Source organism: Schistocerca piceifrons, chromosome 7 (assembly GCF_021461385.2).
Source record: "Schistocerca piceifrons isolate TAMUIC-IGC-003096 chromosome 7, iqSchPice1.1, whole genome shotgun sequence".
In the NCBI taxonomy this organism is placed as follows: Eukaryota; Metazoa; Arthropoda; class Insecta; order Orthoptera; family Acrididae; genus Schistocerca; species Schistocerca piceifrons.
The window spans coordinates 440535618-440559160 of NC_060144.1; the positions used below are offsets into that span (position 1 = coordinate 440535618).

The 23543-nt window shown below is 44.9% G+C and overlaps 1 protein-coding gene across 1 annotated transcript in view; it reads right to left on the reverse strand.

Moving 5' to 3' along the window:
- The window catches only part of LOC124804991 (bumetanide-sensitive sodium-(potassium)-chloride cotransporter), a 309377-nt gene that overhangs the window by 150567 nt on the left and 135267 nt on the right, over positions 1 to 23543 (reverse strand). The gene's annotated exons all lie outside the window — the stretch shown is intronic.

The following is a 23543-nucleotide window of genomic DNA, read 5'->3' on the forward strand; positions in this document are numbered from 1 at the left end:
ACAAACATGCATCACCGTACTGAGCCTTCATTCGTCGATGAATTTCAGTAGGTTTCACACCTTCACTACGCAAAAACCGAACAACAGAACGCTGTTCTTCCCTGGTGCAAGTCGCAAGTGGGGCGGCCATCTTTATACCGATGCTGGGCCGGTATGTGTGCATCTGCACTATGCTGCCACCTACAGGCCATTCTGCACGCTGTTTGTAGCACACTTACCAACTTACAGGATAACGGCGCGGAATTTCGATTTGTTATTACAAATTTATGATGTTCATTTGACTCACCCTCGTACTATGAAAAAAGAGAGACAGAAAAAAACAAAAGATTTACCGGAATTGGACGGAAATACTTAGATGTGATGCAAATGTACAGACGAATTATTACAATTCCAGCAAAAAATTTGATGATTTATTTAAGAGGTTAGAGCTTCACAAATGGAGCAAATCAATAACGCATTGGTCTATCTCTGAGCATTATGTAAGTAGTTAATCGGCTTGGCATTGTTTGGTAGAGTTGTTGGATGCCCATCTAAGGGATACAGTGTCAAACTCTGTGCAACTGGGGCGTCAGATCGTCAAAATTCCGAGCTGGTTGGAAGGCCCTGCCCATAATGGTCCAAACGTTCTCAATCGCGGAGAGATCAGGGAACATCGTGGGCGAAGGCAGATTTTTGTAAACACGAAGACAAGCAGCAGAAACTCTCACAGGTGGGCGGGCATTATGCTGCTGAAATGTAAGCTCAGGAAGGCTTGCCACGAAGGGCAACAAAACGAGGGGTATAATATCGTCGATGTGTCATTACGCTGTAAGGGTGCGACGAATGACAACCAAAAGGGTTCTGCCATAAAAAGAAACGGCACCTCACAAGGGAACCTCCCCATCGCACCCCCCTCAGATTTAGTTATAAGTTGGCACAGTGGATAGGTCTTGATGAACTGAACACAGATCAATTGAGAAAACAGGAAGAAGTTGTGTGGAACTGTGAAAAAATAAGCAAAATATACAAACTGAGTAGTCCATGGGCCACATAAGCAACATCATGGACGACGTGTGCTTAGAAGCGCCGTGGTCCCGTGGTAGCGTGAGCAGCTCCTGATTGAGAGATCCTTGGTTCAAGTCTCCCCTCGACTGAAAATTTTACTTTCTTTATTTTTGCATAGTTATTATCTGTCCGTTCGTTCATTGACATCTCTGTTCACTGTAATAAGTTTAGTGTCTGTGTTTTGCGACCGCACTGCAAAACCATGCGATTAGTAGACGAAAGGACGTGCCTCTCCAATTGGAACAGAAAACATTTGATCGTAAGGTCATAGGTCAACCGATTCCTCCACAGGAAAACACATCTGATATATTCTATACGACACTGGTGACGGCATGTGCGTCACATGACAGGAATATGTTGTCGACCCACCTAACTTGTACACTTGGCGAATGGGTAAAAAGATTCTTCTACCTTGCCCGATTTAGGTTTTCTTGTAGATGTGGTAATCATTCCCAAAAAAGTGATGAAAACATAAGAGTTTGTCACATAAACTGAAAATAAAAAATTAAAATTTACACTTGATGGAAGATTTGATCCTAGGACCTTTCGTTCCGCAGCTGCTCACGTTACCACGAGACCACGGCGCTCCTGCGTTCTTATCGTCCTTATTGTTGCTTATCTTGCCAACTTATAACTAAATCTGAGGGGGGTGCGATGGGGAGGTTCCCTTGTCAGGTGGTCACACCTGCTTGTCAGGCAGTGTGGTGGGCGATAGTCCTATTGGTGTTCCACAGCTATTCGGGGCGTCTCCACAGGTCTTTGCTGGCTATTCGATGCGGGCCTCATCACTGACGACAATTCTACTCCATTCAAGGAGATTCCAGCCCGAAGACGTGAAAGACGTATCAGGAGATGTACTGGACTGTCTTAGAGTGCATAATAAATTTCCTTGAGAGAGAAAAATTTCTGTCCACAAACCAGCGCGGATTAAGAAAGCTCCACTCGTGCAAAACTCAGATTGCCAACTTGTCATGCGTCGTCCTGCGAATCATGAATGAAAGTCAACAGGCAAATTCCATGGCCCTAAATATCTGGAAAACGTCTGAAACAGCGCAACATTGCAGACTGTTAACGAAGGTCCGACCTTACGAAACAGGTTCTCGGATACGTGAACGGGTCAAAGGCTTTTTGTGTCCTGGACGGCGAATGTTCGTCGCACACAAAGATATCGTGAGGAGGGACACCAGGAAACTGTAATAGGACCACTCTTGTTCTCTATACTCGTAACTGACCTGACAGGGCAAGCAACAATCTGCGACTGTTTATGACGTTGTTGGGTATGAGAAAGTATCGTCGTTGAGTGACTGTAGGAGGAGTCAAGATGAACTAGATGGAATTTCTATTTGGTGTTATGAACATCAGTTTGCTCTAAATGTGGAAAAATGTGAGCTATGCATGTTGCAAAGAAACATGATTTGTAACAAGGAGATGAGGTGGGTTGTAGAGAAGGTAAATGGTCGACTTCAGATTACTGGGAGATTTTTGGGAAAGTGTAATTGATTTATAAATGAGCCCGTATAGAGAACACTTGTGCGACCCATTATTAAAGTGCCGTTCGAGTGTTTGTGATGCCCATTCAAATTCAAATGGCTCTAAGCACTATGGGACTTAGCATGTGAGGCCATCTGTCCCCTAGACTTAGAACTACGTAAACCTAACTGACCGAAGGACATCACACACATCCATGCCCGAGGCAGGATTCGAACCTGCGACCGTAGCAGCCGCGTGGTTCCGGACTGAAGCGCCTTGAACCGCTCGACCACATGTGATGCCCATAAGACTGGATTAAAGCTATTCAGAGGTGTTATGTTAGAATGTGTGTGACTGGCCGCTATTTTGCAGTTACAATGTGTGCACTGGAAATGTTGTGCATGGAGAGGGAGTTATGTGCCCTCCTAGCGATTCAGGTGGGTCCTGGTACGGTCCCATGTCTCCTCTGTCGACAGAGAGCTGTCTATGAATCTCATTAGATCGAGTACACCTCCCTGGGGAGGCGAGCAATCTTCGCAGAAGCCAGGATTTGGCCCGCGCTGCTGCTTTTGTATGAAATCAGCTGTCCCCTGTTCATGTGCTGTACAGTGGACGCTGCAGCCACTTTGCCAACCCTTCTGAATGATTTGAGTACATTTCTGCCTTTCTGCGCTAACTGCAAAGGCCAGACACCGCATTACCGCTTGGCTATCGTATGAGTGTCAGTTCCATTTCTTTCAAAAAATTTGGTTCATCCAATGAGACTGCGTCGTGACACCTAGCACATGACGCACATGGATTGACAATCAAGCTTCAGCTTAATGACAATCTCCTGAATGTAAAATGTGCGTCTTGGTTGCGAAAAGTTAGAAGTTTTCGTCCTTTCCCCGATTTTGCGTAAATTTGGTCACATTGATCACTCTGACAATAGCCTGAAGTCGTCCCCTACATGTTGAAGTTTTGAAAGGTTGTAAGTTGGGCAGGAGGAAGTAATTATTTTGGGCATTCAGGGACAGACCGTCTGAGAAGTCGGAAATGCAGACCTGTGTAATTTGTGGTAATGTTCTATGGGACCAAACTGCTGAGGTCATTTGTCCGAACCTCTGTCTGTTTCCTCCCTTACTTTCCAGTTCGGCAGACAGTTACAACGTGTCAGGGGAGCTGCATTAGGTGGTATACATCGCTGCAGACTGCAACACTTATTGCGGGATACTGCTTTAGTTAGATTTAATACAGTGGCTACTCGAAAATAGTTCGTATTGCTTCACAGAGCCGCTAGACTGTAAGACAGCGTTTAAGATAAATCACTCAGTTTAAATTTATCTCGCAGAAGATACGTTTGTGAATAGCCCGAATATTATACAAGTTACAGTCCGAATATAAACGTAGCCCTGTCCCACACGTATATGCTACTCCAGTCAAATACTCCCTGACACAAAAAAGACGTCTGATGCTCAGCAATGTACTAAAGTGGATTTTAAAGAGGCGAGTATAGTGGCACACGGCTAAAACGAAACTACGTTCTTTGCTCTACTTTTTTTCCCCCACAGTTTTCGTAGCGTATGAAGGTGCAAACGGCGAAATGTTATCGACGGCTTGTACGGAAACTAGATAGTTGGTAGATATGAAGGGTACAGTTTGATAAGGAAATGAGAAAGGCTATTCAATCTTTATACTAAGCGATTATTAAAGGAAGCTAGAGATAAATTTTTAAACCTAATCAAAGATCGGAGAGAAGAAATAATAACGTTAAAAGGTTTGCCGATATAAGGAACTAGGAAGCTCATTTAAACGGAATGACTCATTTTCAAAGGAAGATTGTAAGATGAACATCAACAAACATGAAATAGGAGTAACAGAATGTAGCTGAATTGAACCAGGGATGCTACGGAACTACATTAGCAAATTGGCTGAAAGTAGAAGATGAGTTTTGATATTTGGGCAGGAAAGTGATTGGAGACGGCCGATATAAAGAAGATATAAAATACAGGCTAGCAATAGCTATGTTCTGAAAAAGAGAAATAATACAGATTTAAGTGCGAAGAAGTTTCTTCTGAAAGTATACTTTCCAGTCACATTAATATGATCACATGTCAATAGCCTGAATGACCACATTTTGCAGCGCAGACCGCAACTAGACGTGCAGGAAGAGTGTCACTGAGGTTCTGGAAGGTAGCGACAGAGTTGTGAAGTCATGCCGACTCCAATGCCGTGACCAGCTGCGATAGGCGAACAGCCTGATTGAAGTGTCCCCGCAGATTCTCAATTGGTTTTAAATCTGGTCAGTTTGGTGGGCAAGGGAGTACGGTAAACTCATCCTAGTGCTCTTTAATTCGCACACATACACAGCGAGCTGTGTGATACGTTACATTGTCATGCTGGTAGATGCCATCGTGTCGAGGAAAAACAAACAACTTGTCCGGTTTAACATGGTCTCCAAGAATAGATGCATACTTGCGTTGATCCACTGTCGCCTCCAGAGAAAGATGATATCACCCAGGGAACGTCACGTAAACATTCCTCAGACGACATCGCTTCCTGCTCCGGTCTGGACCCTTCCGATGATTGTTGCAAGGTGTCTACTTTCAGACTTTTCACACCGACGGAGCACACAACGTAATTTATCTGAAAAGGCCATTTGTAGCTACTCAATGAATGTCCCCTTACGGTACTGGCGCGCAAATTCCAGTCTTCGTCGCCGGTGAACAGCAGTCAACATGGATGCGTGAACCAGGCACCTTCTTCAGAGGCCCATACGCAGCAACGTCGCTGAATGGTCGTTGAGGAGGCGTATATTGGTACTATCTTGGTTCATCTGGTTGGTCAGCTGTTCAGCAGTTGTACATCCTTTCGCCCGTACACATCTCCACAGCCGTCATTCACCCAGTCATCTATGGCCCGTTGTGCACCAAGGCAGCATCGGCGCTAGTTTTGGACAGTGACATTGTGACATTGGTTCAAATAGCTCTGACCACCATGGGACTTAACATCTGAGGTCATCGGTCCCCTAGAACTTAGAACTAGTTAAACCTAACTAAACTAAGGGCATCACACACATCCATGCCCGAGGCAGGATTCGAACCTGCGACTGTAGCAGTCGCGCGGTGCCGGACTGAAGCGCCTAGAACCGCTCGGCCACAACGGCCGGCCATTGTGACATTCAGGGTATATTTTAATTAGGGCGGCACTCGTATATTTCACAAACTTAGCGGTTTCGGCAATGCTTCACCCTTCGCTCGAAAGCCAATGATCATGTCCTTTTCGACGACAGATAAATCGCTCCGTGTCCGCATTACGACAATCTTGGACATGCTTTATATACCCTCCAGCTATTGCTACCACCTGCCGTCTGTGAGGGATAATTGCACGCGATGTCGAACATAGGCTGTGGTCACATTAATATGACTGGACCGTCTCGTGTGTAGTTTTATATGAAATGAAAGGAGAACGATTAACAGCACAGACCAGAAGAATACAGAAAAATGCTGAAGGTTAGATCGTTTGGTTGAATGATTAATGAAGGGGTACTGAATTGAAATGAGAAGAAAAGAAAATTATATGGCACTAACCGACTGAGAGAAATGATAGACTGATAGGATGCATCCTGAGGAATCAAGGAGTAGTTGATCTGGTAATGTTGGGGAATATGGTGGCTGGGCAAAAGTGATTGTTGAGTAGGGCCAGGACTCTACTACATTAATCAAGTTCAAATGCACGTAGCTCGCAGTAGTTAAGCAGAGATTGACACGTCTCGATGTGAGCCATTCACTGGCCTCGGTTTTTCTACACCTCTGAGCACTTCTATTTGTTGGTACCTCTGTGCTTTCTGGGGAGAAGGATTGAACAGTAGTGTATTTCATTAGAAAGACACAGCGGCATTTAAATATTCTGATATTGCTTTTCCTCAGTTAATACACGGTAAGAAAAGAAAAAAACATGAAAGGAAGGAATTATTCGGATGGTACGGAAATCGGTAGATGTGGCATGCATGTGCAGACAAACAAATGATTACAATTTCAGCAAAATAGGGTGATTCATTTAAAAGAAAGAGCTCCACAAATTGAGGATGTCAATAACGCATTGGTCCACTTCTGGCCGCTATGCAAGCAGTTATTCGACTTGGTACTGACTGAATTGTTGGATGTCCTCCTGAGGGATATAGGGCCAAATTCTATCCAACTGGCGCGTTAGATCGGCTAAACCCCGAATTGGTTATAGGGTCCTGTCCATAATACTTCAAACATTCGCAGCTGGGGAGAGACCTGGCGACCTTGCTGGCCAAGGTAGGGTTTGACAAGCACGCAGACAAGCAGTAGAAACTCTCGCTGTGTGCGGGCGGGCATTATCTTGCTGAAATGTAAGCCCAGGATGGTTTGCACGAAGGGCAACAATAACATCGACATAACATCTGTGCTGTAAGGGTATCGCGGAGCCGGCCGCTGTGGCCGAGCGGTTCTAGGCGCTTCAGTCCGAAACCACGAGGCTGCTACGGTCGCAGGTTCGAGTCCTGCCTCGGGAATGGATGTGTGTGATGTCCTTAGGTTAGTTAGGTTTAAGTAGTTCTAAGTTCTAGGTGACTGACGACCTCAGATGTTAAGTCCCATAGTGCTTGGATCCATTTTATTTGGTGCCGCGGATGACAACCAAAATGGTCCTGCTATGAAATGAAATGGTACCCCGTACCATCACTCCTTGTTGTCGAGCCATACGGCGAGTGACGGGTTGGTGTCCCACTGCTGCCCCGTGAGTTTCCAGATAAGTCTTCGCTGGCCATCGGGTCTGTAATGGGGACACAGCATTTTACCTGACGCAGAGAAAGAGTAAGTTCGAGATACTATAGCTAATAATAACGGGCTTAAGTGCCTTCATAACCTGCATAATGTTGGCGCAAGTTGTGCAGACAGTCCAAATTATGTAGTATCAAACAATGAAATGAATAGAGCCGGCACATCAAGCTTCCATAATACCATCGGTGTGAGAACAAGATCAAAGGACGGCACTTTGATGTAACTGGAAGACCGTGAATCAAACACGAACTCAAGAATTGATACTACAACCAAGGAGGATTGTTCTTGAGATATTGGGGAGGGTAGAGTCGTGCGCCTTGCAGGTTTATCGTCTAGTTATTTACGTGAGACGACTTTCCTGATGCGTATGTTTAGGATTCGTGTGAAACCCAGCTCGCGCTATTCGCCCACGAGACTCAGAGGGCCAGAGACACGGGTTTCCAGGTAGATGCCGTGTTTCTTGACTTCCGTAAGGCGTTCCATACAGTTCCCCACAGTCATTTACTGAACAAAGTAAGATCATATGGACTATCAGACCAATTGTGTGAGTGGACTGAAGAGTTCCTAGATAACAGAACGCAGCATGTCATTCTCAATGGAGAGAAGTCTTCCGAAGTAAGAGTGATTTCAGGTGTGCCGCAGGGGAGTGTCGTAGGATCGTTGCCCTTCACAATATACATAAATGACCTTGTGGATGACATCGGAAGTTCACTGAGGCTTTTTGCGGATGATGCTGTGGTATATCGAGAGGTTGTAACAATGGAAAATTGTACTGAAATGCAGGAGGATCTGCAGCGAATTGACGCATCGTGCAGGGAATGGCAATTGAATCTCAATGTAGACAAGTGTAATGTGCTGCGAATACATAGAAAGAAAGATCCCTTATCATTTAGCTACAATATAGCAGGTCAGCAACTGGAAGCAGTTAATTCCATAAGTTATCTGGGAGTAGGCAATTCGAGTGATTTAAAATGGAATGATCATATAAAGTTGATCGTCGGTAAAGCAGATGCCAGACTGAGATTCATTGGAAGAATCCTAAGGAAATGCAATCCGAAAACAAAGGAAGTGGGTTACAGTACACTTGTTCGCCCACTACTTGAATACTGCTCAGCAGTGTGGGATCCGTACCAGATAGGGTTGGTAGAAGAGATAGAGAAGATCCAACGGAGAGCAGCGCGCTTCGTTACAGGATCAGTTAGTAATCGCGAAAGCGTTACGGAGATGATAGATAAACTCCAGTGGAAGACGCTGCAGGAGAGACGCTCAGTAGCTCGGTACGGGCTTTTGTTGAAGTTTCGAGAACATACCTTCACCGAGGAGTCAAGCAGTATATTGCTCCCTCCTACGTATATCTCGCGAGGAGACCATGAGGATAAAATCAGAGAGATTGGAGCCCACACAGAGGCATACCGACAGTCCTTCTTTCCACGGACAATACGAGACTGGAATAGAAGGGAGAACCGATAGAGGTACTCAATGTACCCTCCGCCACACACCGTCAGGTGGCTTGCGGAGTATGGATGTAGATGTAGATGTAGATTCGCCGGGCGAATCAGAGGCTGTTCATCACGAACACGACTGATGGAATCGCTATGTTGGTGGACGGCATCAGTCAGGAATTTCGGATTCAACAGGACACGACGCAATCTGAAATTCAGTTGCCTTTACATACTCTTTATTACTGTGGGTGCAATTTAGCTATAGTTGTTAATCTAAATCTATGTACCGAAGAAGTTTGCTAAACAACTGCGTCTGTGTCTCTATACCGCGGACCAACGTACTGGGTGCGGTGAAGGGTAGGTAGTACAGCAGGTCATTTCCCACCGTTCAATCTCATTGGCGGATGGTGCATGGGAATAAAGGCTGTCATACTTCCATGTAGGAATACCACCTAATATTGGCATCGAGGTAATTAAGCCAGATACACACTCATGCTCATAAATTAAGCATAATTGCAGAATGTAGCGCCACACAACGTGGCACTACCCAAAACTGCCGCTAACAGCATAGGGAACACACACGACGCAGATCTGTAAGTCCACGGTATTGGTGATAAGCTGAGAAAACCGTCCCGAAACACATGTGCTACAAAACGCCACTGTTTCCTGCGCATGCACCCCGACATCAATATGGGATACGATCAGCATGCACACGTACACAGGCCGCACAACGGGTTGGCATATTCTGGATCAGGTGGTCGAGCAGCTGCTGGGGTATAGCCTCCCATTCTTGCACCACTGCCTGTCGGAGCTCCTGAAGTGTCGTAGGGATTTGAAGACGTGCAGCGATACGTTGACCAGGAGCATCCCAGACGTGTTCGACGGGGTTTAGGTCTGGAGAACAGGCAGGCCACTCCATTCGCCTGATGTCTCCTGTTTCAAGGTACTCCTCCACGATGGCAGCTCGGTGGGGCCGTGCGTTATCATCTATCAGGAGAAAGGTGGGACCTACTGCACCCATGAAAAGGCGGACATACTGGTGCAAACTAACGTCCCGATACACCTGAACTCTTACAGTTCCTCTGTCAAAGACATGCAGGGATGTACGTGCACCAATCATAATTCCACCCCACTCCATCAAACCACGACCTCCATACAGGTCCCTTTCAAGGACATTAAGGGGTTGGTATCTGGTTCCTAGTTCGCGCCAGATGACTACCCGGCGACAATCACTGTTCAGACTATACCTGGACTCGTCCGTGAACATAACCTGGGACCACTGTTCCAATGCCCATGTACTATGTTCTTCACACCAGGCTTTACGGGCTCTCCTGTGACCAGGGGTCACTGGAATGCACCTTGCAGGTTTCCGGGTGAATAAACCATGTCTATTCAGTCGTCTGTAGACTGTGTGTCTGGAGACAACTGTTCCAGTGGCTGTGGTAAAGTCCCGAGTAAGGCAACCTGCAGTATTTCGTGGCCGTCTGCGGGCACTAATGGTGAGATATCGGTCTTCTTGTGGTGTTGTACACTGTGGACGTCCCTTACTGTAGCGCCTGGACACGTTTCCTGTCTGCTGGAATCGTTGCCATAATCTTGAGATCACACTTTTGCGGCACACGGAGATCTCGTGCTACGACCTGCTGTTTTTGACCAGCCTCCAGTCGCTTTAGTATTCCACCCCTCATAACGCCATCAATATGTGTTCTTTGAGGCATTTTCAACACACAGTCACCATTAGCACAGTCTGGCCACTTACTCGCTGCACCGTACTCTCACATGCACCAACATACCTCTGCGTATGTGGATTTGCTGGCAGCGCCACCGTGCGACGACCGCAGATCAGATGCACCTCATGGCCATACCCCGAAGTGATTTAAACCCGCAAACCGCCCACCAGAACGTTGTTTCACCATATATCAGCATTATCCTTAATTTATGAGCATGAGTGTAGTTTCCGATAAATAGTATTCATACACTCCTACATAACGCAGAATTGACCTCTAGATGTCACGAGAGGCAGTCTTCCACCTGTACCAAAGGAGGCGGGAAGTATTGTGTCATCAGTAGAGTAGCAATAACGCCAGAATGGATCGGTCTGGAGAGCTCAGTGTCTTCGAACGGGGACTAGTCATTGGATACCTCATGAGTATCAAATCCATGAGGAATATTTCTACCCTTTTAAAGTTGCCAAAATCGACGGTTGATCATGCGACTGCCACGTGGAAATGAGAAGTAGCAGCCACAGCCAAAACCGAGACCAGTAGACACCTTGTACTGACGGAGAGGGGTCGACGAGCACTGCGAAGAGTGGTTGTAAAAAATCGCATGAAATCAGCTAGCACAGTGACTGTGCGTAGAGAGTTAAAAAGAATTGGACACAGTGGTGGAGCACCTCATTTTAAGCCTCACATATCAGTCATGAAACAGCATCTATTTGGCAAGGTTTTATGGACAAAAAAATTCCTGATATGGAATGGCCTGCCTAGAGTCCTGCCCTGAACCCAATGGAAGACATTTCGCTTGAGTTAGAATATATACTTCGCTTCAAACTCCAGCGTCCAAAATCACTACCTACTCTGGTTTTAGCTCTTGAGGAAGAATGGGCTGCCGTTTCTCCGCAGACTTTTAGACACCTCACTGAAAGGGTCCGCAGCAAAGTTCAAACCCCATACGAATATCCACTTATGGATGTCTGTATAGTTTTCATCAGATGATGTATATGGTGGGTCAAATGTTATTTTTATTGTCTCTTCGGAACATGTGCGCTTAGGAATTAGTTACATTTCCCATCTATCATTTGAACTATTTTCTTCTCGAAATGATGTGGAACGAGTCAGTTTACGGGATATGTATAGCAGATTACTTTGAGCATTAACGAAAGTATGCGTTTTTCAAACTAGTTCATGGAGCTACATGTAAAAACTCGTTTTCCTTCTTTTATTTCCTTTTACAGGCTACCAGTTCTAAACAAAAATTCGTCTGTGAAGTAGAAGGAACTGTACTGAGGAATTTATCTTCGATTAAATTTGAAACTCACTTGGTACGTTCGGACATTTTATGTTAATGGGTAAATGACGAGAGATTATTGATGGATACCGAACTCTTTTTATGAGAAACTGTCAACTTTATTAATCGGTGATATAATGTTATTCTTTCTTCTAGTGTTGTAGATATGGACATCACTACTACTACTACGTGACCAGGCCCAGTGCACCGCACGCTTCTACAAGTTTCCTCCTCCACTGTATTCTGTCCATTGCTGCTATCCGCCATCCGTCCACATCTATTGACACTTGGTTTAAATCTTCATGCAGGCCACCCCTCCAACACTTCTTGGGCCTCCCTGGGGGCCTCTTTCCTGTAGGTGTGAAATCCGAGGCCATCTGTGAGCCTCCATCTGGGCCACATGGCCGGCCCACTGAATTCGTTTGGCTTTGACAGTTCCTGCTATATTGGGTTGTTGGTATAGTTCCTCAAGCTCTTAGTTGTATCTGATCCTCCATTTCCCTGTATCTGCATCCAGAACCGGACCGAAGATCTTCCGAAGCACTTTTCTCTCAAAAAAAAGGAGCTTATGAAGTCCTGTTTCCGGATACTCCATGTCTCACAGCCATATAGAACAACAGGCTGGGTCAGGGTTTTGTACAGTCGAATCATGAACTGCCTGGAGAGATATCTGGGCCGAAGCAGTTGTGCTAGGCTGTGGTAAGACCGGTTTCCTGTTGTATTCTGGCATTGATCTCAGCCTCACATGACAAGTTCTCAGTGAAAAGTGCCCCTAGATATTTGAATTCATGCACTGTCTTGTAGGACTGGTCCCCAACTTGCAGTGATTGTAGATGACAACAGTCTGACAATGACCATGCATCATAACAAGGTACTATGTCTTGGTTTCGTTTATGTTTAGCCCAAACTTGCTGGCAGCCTCCTTTAGCGCTTTGGTCATTTGCTCAACTCCTCTTCCGACCTAGAGCGTAAACAGATGTCAGCATAGGCTAAGTATGCCATTCTCTCCACTACAGATCTCGTCTGCATAGATTAAGTATGCCAGTCTCTTCACTACTCTTCTCAGATTGTGGTGGATTCTTTATGCGAATTTCACTTGTGAATATTCGAGAGCATGCCGAAAAGAAAAGCTTTCGAATATTTTATGTGAAAGCTCTTGATGCTTTTAAATAAAATAAACGTTATAAACTTTACCCATCTTTATACTTCATGTCTTCATATTTGCAGTCCTCTGTCGCTAGAGGGTTCCGAATTCTAGCGTGTAACATAGTGTTGTGCAACGTAACTAAGTCGGCGCGTGAGAAGCAGCGATCAGAATTTGATGCGTTCTTCAACACATGGAGCACCGTCTCCTGCAACATGACAATGCCAGACGACGCACTAGCACTGCGTCATCTGCAATAGTCCAACGCCTTGGATTCACAGTCATCGGTCATACTCCATACAGTTCTCACTTTGCCCCATCCGATTTTCATGTTTCCAAAACCTGAAGAATACCTTAGAGGACTTCGCTTTGATAGTGATGAAGTGGAGCAAGCAGATTTGAGGTTGTAAAACCGTCAACAAACTCAGATATTCAACAGTAACGGTATCAGTAAACTGGTCTCTCGTTGGAAGAAACGTATTCGTCGTCACGGCGCTTTGATGAATAGATATGTAGATATGAAGACGTTCTTTAAGAGTGTTGACATAAAGATTCGGAGGGATTACTTTTCAGTGTGTCCTAGCGTTTTCTCTTTAAAATTGTTAAGGTTGCATATCATTACGATGAACATTTGATAATGAGACTTTAACCTCGAAACTGGTTATGATGAAACAGATAAACAGACAATTAAACTGTAGCTGTGGAAGATTCTTTTTCTTTCTTTGCATGTCCACTTGTAGCCTACAGTGTCACTGTTCTCTGTGATTATATTTGATTTGTCCACCTCTTTCTAAGTCTTCCTAGAGGTCTGTTCCCTATTAATTGGTAATTCAATATTACATTGTTCATAACTCCGCCAAAGCCGGTCCCAAGCCCGGTTGAAAAAGGAGGAGGGGGAGGAGTAACACCTCGTTAAAAAACCTTGGTTCACCTGGCCCGGGTGATAGTACCTCGTGAGGGTCCCTAGCCAGGGAAACGGTGAAGACCTCAACGGCAGTGAAGGCGGCGATGAAGATCATCAGAACGGCGGAACTGGCGGAAGAGGCAGGCTTTTACACTCCTGGAAATGGAAAAAAGAACACATTGACACCGGTGTGTCAGACCCACCATACTTGCTCCGGACACTGCGAGAGGGCTGTACAAGCAATGATCACACGCACGGCACAGCGGACACACCAGGAACCGCGGTGTTGGCCGTCGAATGGCGCTAGCTGCGCAGCATTTGTGCACCGCCGCCGTCAGTGTCAGCCAGTTTGCCGTGGCATACGGAGCTCCATCGCAGTCTTTAACACTGGTAGCATGCCGCGACAGCGTGGACGTGAACCGTATGTGCAGTTGACGGACTTTGAGCGAGGGCGTATAGTGGGCATGCGGGAGGCCGGGTGGACGTACCGCCGAATTGCTCAACACGTGGGGCGTAAGGTCTCCACAGTACATCGATGTTGTCGCCAGTGGTCGGCGGAAGGTGCACGTGCCCGTCGACCTGGGACCGGACCGCAGCGACGCACGGATGCACGCCAAGACCGTAGGATCCTACGCAGTGCCGTAGGGGACCGCACCGCCACCTCCCAGCAAATTAGGGACACTGTTGCTCCTGGGGTATCGGCGAGGACCATTCGCAACCGTCTCCATGAAGCTGGGCTACGGTCCCGCACACCGTTAGGCCGTCTTCCGCTCACGCCCCAACATCGTGCAGCCCGCCTCCAGTGGTGTCGCGACAGGCGTGAATGGAGGGACGAATGGAGACGTGTCGTCTTCAGCGATGAGAGTCGCTTCTGCCTTGGTGCCAATGATGGTCGTATGCGTGTTTGGCGCCGTGCAGGTGAGCGCCACAATCAGGACTGCATACGACCGAGGCACACAGGGCCAACACCCGGCATCATGGTGTGGGGAGCGATCTCCTACACTGGCCGTACACCACTGGTGATCGTCGAGGGGACACTGAATAGTGCACGGTACATCCAAACCGTCATCGAACCCATCGTTCTATCATTCCTAGACCGGCAAGGGAACTTGCTGTTCCAACAGGACAATGCACGTCCGCATGTATCCCGTGCCACCCAACGTGCTCTAGAAGTTGTAAGTCAACTACCCTGGCCAGCAAGATCTCCGGATCTGTCCCCCATTGAGCATGTTTGGGACTGGATGAAGCGTCGTCTCACGCGGTCTGCACGTCCAGCACGAACGCTGGTCCAACTGAGGCGCCAGGTGGAAATGGCATGGCAAGCCGTTCCACAGGACTACATCCAGCATCTCTACGATCGTCTCCATGGGAGAATAGCAGCCTGCATTGCTGCGAAAGGTGGATATACACTGTACTAGTGCCGACATTGTGCATGCTCTGTTGCCTGTGTCTATGTGCCTGTGGTTCTGTCAGTGTGATCATGTGATGTATCTGGCCCCAGGAATGTGTCAATAAAGTTTCCCCTTCCTGGGACAATGAATTCACGGTGTTCTTATTTCAATTTCCAGGAGTGTATATAAAAGCACCAGACTGTAGCGTCAGTTCCCACAGTGGGCGGCTACAAAAGGCGTCTGTCCCACATGTTAGTGGCGGCCTCACTTATAATTCTAAGCTAAATGCTTGAATTTTTATCATCGAAAGGTTCAACTACCTTTCGCCAAACCAAACTTTAACCTAAGACATGATGGTAAATTTCAAAATGTAAACTACTCCAGGAAGTAACCAATCTTCCATCGTTATTCATAGCGGTGCAACTAGGCCTTTGGATTCTGGAGAGCCTAGAACATCATGTAAGGAAGAGTCGGAGCTTCCTAGTATTTCTTCAAAGATAAGACCCAAGAAAAAACATCTACTGGGGACTCTGAATATCAACACACTTATGAAAGTTGGAAAACTAAAACACCTAACGGACGCTCTCAATCAACGCAACATACTTATATTAGCTCTTCAAGAAACAAGGTATCTGGATGAAAATGCATTTGAATCAGGTGGATACAGGATCTACAAAGGAAAACCAGCCATTAAAAATTCCAATAATACGACTATATTAGGGACCGCATTTATGGTCAAACAGCAACTTACGGAATCAATAACTAATTTTAGCTCCCCATCAGAACGAATTTCATTTCTGACGTTCAAGTCAGGCAATAAACGCTACACTATTATAAATGCACACGCACCTATTAACCAACATAACAGAACAAATGTTGACAAAGTGGAAGATTTTTGGGAAATGCTTGAACACAAAACATCCATATTACCAAAAGAACATATAAAAATTTTAGTGGGAGACTTTAATGCACAAGTTGGCAAAGAAATAAAATTTAAATCAGTAGTTGGAGATTATCCAGCACATGCAAGAACCAACAGAAATGGGGAAAGACTCATAGATTTTTGTAGACAGTTTAATGTAAAATTAATGTCGACATGTTTCAGGAAACTTGCAAGAAAGAAAAAAACGTGGGTATCACCTAATCCAAATCAAGGTGAATATCAGTTGGACCATGTGGCAATAACGACTCGCAACTACAAGGAAATCTTGGATGTCAGAGTGAGGAACGGCCTAAACATAGACTCAGATCATTATCTGACATAAATAAAGACCATGTTCCAACCAAACAAACCTAAACCAAAACCAAGAAGATTTCCAAGTGTAAACACTAAATTTCTCCTGCAAAAAGCAGGACAAATTCTGTCATATATTAAACACAAGAAAAATGGATAATTGGGAAGAAATTAAAGAAACAATGATAGAGTCAGTTAAAGAAATGGGACAGCAACGAAGAATACCAAAACACAGATGGTGGAATGAGCTGTGTGATGAAGCAATTGACAATCGACTAAAGGCATAGAAAAAATGGAACAGTAATAAGAAACACGAATACTGGGAAGAGTTTAAAGAAGAAAGGAAAAAGACAGCAAAAATCATCAGATCAGTGAAAAGAAAATATGACAAAGACAGATTAGAAGAAATGGATTCTGATTTCAAAAGGAATATCACTAGAGACTTCTATAAGACTTTCAGAGAAGTTTTAACAGGATTCCAGTCACCAAGTTTACATTTTAAAGATAAAAATGGAAAAATGGTTTTAAGCAATAAAGAGAACTGCCAAATCTTAGCTGAATACTTTGAAAATCTATTAAATTGTGAGGAGCCTAATGACAGGTTACAATTTCAAAAACCACAACATGAAAATCCACCGTCGGAACCACCTACAATAGAAGAAATAGAAAAGATTATCAAAGCATTGAAGAATAACAAAGCACCAGGTGAGGATGGGATAGTGGCAGAAATGTGGAAACTAGGGGGCTTATCCGCATGTCAGAAAATTCACAAAGTAATTAAAGACATTTGGACAAAAGGAATCATACCCAGTGACTGGAAACAAGCACTGATCCGCCCACTCCATAAAAAAGGAGATAAAACAGACACCAACAACTACAGGGGCATATCCTTGTTACCAGTGTCATACAAAATACTTTCTAAAGCACTTTTAAATAGAATAGAGGAACAAGCGGGACCTAATATAGGAGATTATCAAGCAGGATTTAGAAAAGGTAGATCATGTGCAGAACAAATTCTTAATTTAAAAACAATTTTGAGAGTGAGAGCTATACAAAATAAAAATACAGTAGTTACTTTCGTAGATTTCAAGAAGGCCTATGACTCAGTTGACAGACAAACACTATTCCAGATACTTTATGAATCAGGGATAGATGAAAACACCAGAAGACTTGTTGAACAAACGCTCACAGATACAACATCAAGAATTAAGTTTCAAGGCGAAATTTCTGAACCATTCAAAATCAAAACAGGAGTTCGACAAGGTGACGGACTGTCCCCAATTCTCTTAAACTTGGTTTTAGATAAAGTAGTAAAAACATGGGAAAACACATTAAAAAACAGAGGCACAAGGGGTATAAGCATGGGCCAAGGAAAGAACAAATTTGAAGTAAAATGTTTAGCCTTTGCGGATGATATGGCATTGATAACTGAAAACCGAACAGACGCAACAGTTATGCTTGATATGTTACACGAGATTGCTGAAAAGACTGGGCTAAAAATATCCTACGAAAAAACCGAGTATATAGAACACAAACATAACACAGAAAAGTTCATGAAAACAAAGTATGGAAAAATTAAAAGAGTTGATAGATTCAAATACCTGGGGGAGTGGATCCAAGCCAATGGACTGGATAACACAACAAATAAAGAAAGAATAAAAAAGTTGGAATTTGCATATAAATTAACACAAAACTACTACAATAAGAAATCAATATCCATACAAGCAAAGATTAAACATTATAATTCAGTTATTAGGACACAAGCAACATATGGATCAGAGTGCCTAACATTGAGTAAAAAGGCGAATTAAGAGAACTAGAAAAAAGAGAGAGAAAAATATTAAGAAAAATTCTAGGTCCTGAGAAAAACAAGGAAAACAGGTGGATTAAAAGGAGAAATGAAGACCTATACAAAAATACAGAAAAGATCACAGATACAATGAGGAAGAGACGGCTAAAATTTTATGGACATTTAAAAAGAATGGAAGAAACACGGATTACAAAGAAAATTTTTAATTACGTTAGTAAGCTGAAAAACACTGAAGGATGGATAGAAGCAGTAAAGAAAGACGCCAACAAAATAGGTGTTACAGAAGAAATAATACGTGACAGGAATAACTTTAGGCTACTTATAGAAAACGCAAACTATGAAGAAGATGCGCCAAAACCTCGACCCAAGAGAGTGTGGACAGATGAGCAGAGACGAGCAGTTGGCGAGAAAGTGAAGAAGTACTGGGAAGAACGGAAGAAAAAGAAACACCATAAGTCTTAAGTTGTATGCGGTCCATAGCTGGCCAAATTCATAATTAAAAAAAAATTGTTCATTTTATTTTCATTCATTATTATGATAGCATCTTCCCGTTTACTTCTGTACTCCTTGATCTCTTCATTTATATGTTTAGGATATAATTCTTGTCTGATTGTTGTACTCATTATCATGTCAGAAAGTCTGAAACCAGCTGCTCTTCTTAAAAACCTAATTTCCATAGCTTGTATTCTTCGTTCATTTCCAAGTGTCTGCCATGAAGTATAGACGGTATCATCATTGTTTTATAGAACTTTACTAGGATTTCTTTCCTCCGTTTTTATTCACTGTTTCATAAGAACGTGCTGAAAGATAACATCTCCGACTGTTTTATGTGTAAACTCTGAAAGATTCTTAAATAAAATAAACGTTATTAACACTCTACACATTTATTCTTCGTCTGTATAGTGATTTCTCAACATGGTCACCCTCGCGACGAACACATCTCTTCCAACGTCAGACCAGTATGTCGATACTGTCATTGTAGAACGTCTGACTTTGCTGACAGAGCCACAACCTCACCTCCGCTTGTACCCTTTCATTTCTATCAAAGTGAAGTCCTCGAATGTGTTCTTTAAGTTTTGGAAAATCGGATGGGGTCAAGTTTATGACAGTGAACCCCAGGGGTCGGATTGTTGCAGAAGTCGCAGCGCTCGCGTGTGGTCTGGAACTGTAAAACTGAAAGAAGGACGTTTGAATTCGAAACTCGATTACAGCACGCCGTTTCAGCGACGTAGTTGCTTTACACACCGCCATGTGAAATGCATGCGTAATCGGTAGTCATTACCTGGATTCCATGATTTTTTTTGTGGAATGTGTGATTAGTTGTCAAGTCTTTGAAGTCCACAACCCACAAAAAATTCATAGAATCCAAGTATTGATGGCTGCAGTTATGCATGCATCGAGTTATCTGGTTCTCTAGACATGGAGTAGCGGCCTGAAGATGGCATTAATGAGATGCCGAAAATAGTCGCCTAAATAAAATAACAACTTGTGAAAACATACAGGCATTTGGTGATTTTTTTTGGTAAATACTTCAACAGGCCCTGTACCGTATCCACGATGGATCAACAGGGATTGTACACTACTGGCCATTAAAATTGCTACACAACGAAGACGACGTGCTACAGACGCGAAATTTAACCGACAGGAAGAAGATGCTGTGATATGCAACTGATTAGCTTTTCAGAGCATTCGAACAAGGTTGGCGCCGGTGGCGACACCTACAACGTGCTGACATGAGGGAAGTTGCCAACCGATTTCTCATACACAAACAGCAGTTGAGCGGCGTAGCCTGGTGAAACGTTGTTGTGATGGCTCGTGTAAGGAGGAGAAATGCGTACCATCAAGTTTCCGACTTTGATAAAGGTCGGATTGCAGCCTATCGCAATTGCGGTTTATCGTGTCGCGACATTGCTGCTCGCGTTGTTCGAGATCCAATTACTGTTGGCAGAATATGAAATCGGTGGTTTCAGGAGGGTAATACGGTACGCCGTGCTGGATCCCAACGGCCTCGTATCACTAGCAGTCGAGATGACAGGCATCTTATCCACATGGCTGTAACGGATCGTGCGGCATCGTCTCGATCCCTGAGTCAACAGATGGGGACGTTTGCAAGACAACAACCATCTGCACGTACAGATCGACGACGTTTGCAGCAGCATAGACTATCAGCTCCTAGACCATGGCTGCGGTTACCCTTGACGCTGTATCACAGACAGGAGCACCTGCGATGGTGTACTCAACGACGAACCTGGGTGCACGAATGGCAAAACGTCATTTTTTCGGATGAATGCAGGTTCTGTTTACGGCATCATGATGGTCGCATCCGTGTTTGGCGACATCGCGGTGAACGCACATTGGAAGCGTGTATTCGTCATCGCCATACTGGCGTATCACCCGGCGTGATGCTATGGGGTGCCATTGGTTACACATCTCGGTCACCTCTTGTTCGCATTGACGGCACTTTGATCGGTGGACGTTACATTTCAGATGTGTTACGACCCGTGGCTCTACCCTTCATTCGATCCCTGCGAAACCCTACAATTCAGCAGGATAATGCAAGACCGCATGTTGCAGGTCCTGTACGGCCCTTTCTGGATACAGAAAATGTTCGACTGCTGCCCTGGCCAGCACATTCTCCAGATCTCTGACCAACTGAAAACGTCTGGTCAATGGCGGCCGTGCAACTGGCTCGTCACAATACGCCAGTCACTACTCTTTATGAACTGTGGTATCGTGTTGAAGCTGCATGGGTACCTGTTCACGCCATCCAAGCTCTGTTTGATTCAGTGTCCAGGCGTATCAAGGCCGTTATTACGGCCAGAGGTCGTTGTTCTGGGTACTGGTTTCTCAGGATCTATGCACCCAAATTGCGTGAAAATGTAATCACATGTCAGTTCTAGTATAATATATTTGTCCAATGAATACCCGTTTATCATCTGAATTTCTTCTTACTGTAGCAATTTCAATGGCCAGTAGCGTATTTTTCTCCAGAAAAATAAAAATTAAGAAAAAAATCTCCCAGCTATAAATATAGCACTGAGAAACCTGAACCTCAACTTCTGCTTCACGCATATCCTCAGCTGTCATCACGAGGCGCAGCAGTGACCGCCGTCTCGATCCTCTTGGGCAATCCAAAGCGAGGTCGGTGTCACAGTCAGACTGACTGGCCGCACTACTAGGACGGGAAGACGCTTGGGCGCCCACCCACCGATTAGTCCCTATACGGTGAACCCGCGGGCAGTCGCAGCCCGAACCAGCCTAATGGCTGCTGGAGTAGAAGTCGAGCTGGCGTCCTCGTGCTACATGGAAGCCGCCCGGAGCTGGAAGGGCAGCACCGCATCCGCCGGCGGCTCCCGTCCAGCCGCCGCCGCTGCTGCTGCTGGAGTCAGAGTCTGCCGGCCGCCGCGCACCGGCCAGAACCGACACCAACTGGTTCCAGCCGGGCGCCACGTGCTCGCCAGCGCCCGTCTGAAATTCCCTGCCCCGACTACCAGCGCGCCCGATTGTGCAAAAAGCTCAGCGCCAGCACGCGGAGGTAATTACGCGCCGAGCACTCGCCACCTGCTCGGGGCCCTCCGAGCATCGCCGCACGCTCTGGTCGCGACGTCGGGGGGCGCCACGGTCACTTCGACCTCGAGCAAGTGACTGCCGACAGCAGACCGAGACCGAGCAGAAGCGCTCCGTGCTCCAAACTCGAAACAGGCCAGAAGGGGAAATTTTGTAGGTTAGTAGGCCCCGTCGTTTTCCTCTCTAAAACTCGTTTAGAACTCTCCGCTGGGATCTTTCTCACGATTCTTCAGGCGTCCCTTAAAGATGGTTCAAATGGCTCTGAGCACTATGGGACTTACTACATGGCAGAAAATTGAGAGTTATGGGACGACTTTAACAAGGTGAGAGTTGAATTTTCAATATGCACTCAGAGCGTATTTCACATTTGTTTATCATCCCTTTCAAATCGCGTAATGACTTCAATAACACACTGTTGCAGTATGCAGTCTGCACATTTTACAGGTGAGAACATAGCACTTCCGTTACACTGACATAGTTCATCTGGCCAGAAATAGCACTGAGCAGATATACTCGTATCCCTCCAGAATGTTAAAATCCAATTTCTGATATTTATCACTGTAACTTCTGCTTGCGACTAGTCACAGTGTCACATCTGTGGGGATAAATCGCAGAAATTGCATTTTAACACTGTAGATGGATACATCTACATCTGCATCCACATGGATACTCTGCAAATCACATTCAAGTGCCTGGCAGAGGGTTCATCGAACCACCTTCACAATTCTCTATTACTCCAATCTCGTATAGCGCACGGAAAGAATGAACACCTTTATCATTCCGTACGAGCTCTGATTTCCCTTATTTTATCGTGGTGATCGTTCCTCCCTATGTACGTCGGTGTCAACAAAATATTTCCGCATTCGGAGGAGAAAGCTCGTGATTGGAATTTCGTGAGAAGATTCCGTCGCAACGAAAAACGCCTTTCTTTTAATGATTTCCAGCCCAAATCCTGTATCATTTCTGTGACATTCTCTCCCATATTTCGCGCTAGTACAAAACGTGCTTCCTGTCTTTGAACTTTTTCGATGTACTCCGTCAGTCCTATCTGGTAAGGATCCCACACCGCGCAGCAGTATTCTAAAAGAGGACGGGCAAGCGTAGTGTAGGCAGTCTTAGTAGGTCTGCTACATTTTCTGTGTGTCCTGCCAATAAAACGCAGTCTTTGGTTAGCCTTCCCCACAACATTTTCTATGTGTTCCTTCCAATTTAAGTTCTTCGTATATTGTGAATTCGTAAACAGTGATATTTAAACTTTGACAAATCTCAACTAAAAATTGTAGTTATCGAAAAGCAGCATCCCCAGAAATCACTTATATTGGAAAGTCACTGTTTAGCCCATCCCTACCGATGTCCATAAGATAGATAACAGATACTCCAGCTAGGCCCCCTCAAGACAGACGTTGGGCAGATCATACTGGACATGGTGACCTATACAGTTAGAAAATGCAGCGCTAGATGCCACTAGGAGTGGCAAAAGTGACAGAGAACGTAACAACTTTCAAATACCAGCGTAACGTTCGTTTATAAAGGAATGTTTCCTGTATTTTTTCCTGGGAAGTGGAGTTACTAGGCAAAATTCCTGAAGTTGTCATGGGCGGCTCTCGTCATTGGATAGGCACTATCAGCTTATATTGTTGTTACTGACGTATTATATGGGCCGATAAAAAGTTCTGTTCGAAGGCTAAGCCGTCCAGAATCGGTATGCCAATCAGGAGGAGGAGCAGGAGATTGGTGTTCA